General features: G+C 46.2%; 1 pseudogene; it reads right to left on the bottom strand.

Moving 5' to 3' along the window:
- Positions 1–312: 312 nt before the first annotated feature.
- LOC112069868 (transcription factor SOX-6 pseudogene) lies at positions 313–1817 on the bottom strand (annotated as a pseudogene).
- Positions 1818–2061: the final 244 nt, after the last annotated feature.

Here is a 2061-nt window from a genome sequence, read left to right as displayed (position 1 = left end):
TTCCTAAGTCTTCATTGCATTGTTCCGAGGGCTCTGTTTTGTGACCGGTGTCCTTGGTCGGAGAAAATTCCTCTCTGTCTAGGCGCATAGTGCATAACAGTTTTGGTTGGGTGTGTGTGTGTGTGTGTGCGTGCGTGTGCGTGTGTGTGCGTGCGTTGCGTGTGGTGTGTGTGTGGTGTGTGTGTGTGTGTGTGTGTGTGTGTGTGTGTGTGTGTGTGTGTGTGTGTGTGTGTGTGTGTGTGTGTGTGTGTGTGTGTGTGTCAGGCTTACTCACACTCAGAGGCTAGACACTGGTGAAAGTCATTAATGGTGAAGGTCACCAACGGAAAATTCAGAACATTGTCTGGAATCTACCTCACCCCTGACAACGTTTGAAAACAGACTGTTGTACAGAGACAATAATATGGTACCCTCTGAAACCTTCTGATGGCTTGCCTGTCACCTACAGTAAATAGTGAAGGGTACACTGAGTCATTACAGTAGACACTGAGTATTACAGCAGTAAGGCAGCTAGCTATAGACCCTATATCAGATAGATCCACAAAAACACTGCTAAGACATATTACTCTTCATTCTTTGGGATGTATGTTTTCTAGGAATTACAAGATGTATCAATGATTCCTCACTCCTACTTATATTATTTTAGTATTTTTTAGCAGTTGTAATATGTCTACTAGTCAACTGGTCTACTGGTCTACWGGGTGGTGTCTCTCACCATGCGCTGCTGGGCTGACACCATGCTGTCCCAGTCACTCTCTGGAGGGACACTGCTGAGGGGCTGCAGRTCGTCCATGGAGCCCTTGCTGTGGAGCAGGCTGTGCAGGGGCAGCTGGGGCGTCCCGTGGGCCTCCGCACTCTCCTCCTTATCCCAGGACAGGTGGTCCTGACTCATGGCTTCCTCCCCATCGGCGACGGAGGCAAACGGAGAGGTGGCTTGCTTGGAAGACATTATTCTGCTGTGGAAGAGAGAAAGAGAATAGGACAACCGGTCAGAAAACTTCAAAGCCACATAGTTAAACGTCAGACAGTTTTATGACACCGGGACGACAAAACAGCTGATGTCAAAATGTATTTACGACAGGTTTGCTGGATGTTTCACCATCCTCACATCAACCTACACCTGTTGGTGCCCTGAAAAACAATGTTGGACCTGAGTCAAAGTTGGAGAGATCCTATCAATGGTCATGTGGCCTGCTGAGGAGGTGTGAGAGCAGGCCATGGGGCTTCTCCTAATCCTTTGTTTCATGTAAATGGTGGAGATGAGGCTGGAGATGAGGCTGGAGCGGTGCCTGTGTCTGGGCCAGGCCCAACCCTCCCTCCCTCCCCCCAGCCAATGATTAGGCTGCTAAGAGGGTTACTATACCACATAACACACTCTCATTAAAGCTCTAACACAGCCCCAGATAGTGTCCCAGTCAAGCCCCAGTCAATAATGACCCTAGATAAAGTTAAACATGACAACACTACTCTCTAGCGCTCCAAATTCAGATAATGCCTTAAACCGCTTTTGTTTATGATAAACAATTATAAGGAGATGACGAGTCAAAGTAATGTACTTGTCCTCTTCTTAATTAACAGAAGAGCCTGAATTGATTGAATTGAACAGTTGACAGAATGATCCTGCCACCAAACACAACACCAACCCCAAGCTGCTTCCTTTTTACTTCCACTCTCCAAATTAGCAAACGATTACCTTTTCAGTGCTACACTATTTCTCCAGGCCAATAAATCCTACTTAAGCAGCTTGGAAATCCGATCCTGGCAGTGGAAGACAGAATTTACAAATCTGTCACACACTTTCATGAATATTACAGTGAAGAGTGCACTTGACATATCAGGTGCAAAGAAAACAAATGCTAACAGTGTTTCATTTTTTCATGTAGCTTAACATTTCCAGTCATAGAATTTTACAGCTAATTTAGCCTGTTCTTACAATTGCCCCTCAAGCAGTGTCCCTCCAGAGAGTGACTGGGACAGCATGGTGTCAGCCCGAGCAGCGCATGGTGAGAACACCACCCAGATAGACCAGTAGACCAGTTGACTAGTAGACATATTACAACT

This window comes from Salvelinus sp. IW2-2015, unplaced genomic scaffold (genome assembly GCF_002910315.2).
Source record: "Salvelinus sp. IW2-2015 unplaced genomic scaffold, ASM291031v2 Un_scaffold1137, whole genome shotgun sequence".
Lineage (NCBI taxonomy): Eukaryota > Metazoa > Chordata > Actinopteri > Salmoniformes > Salmonidae > Salvelinus > Salvelinus sp. IW2-2015.
The sequence above is the reverse complement of the archived record's forward strand: the minus strand, read 5'-3'. Positions and strand labels throughout refer to the sequence as shown.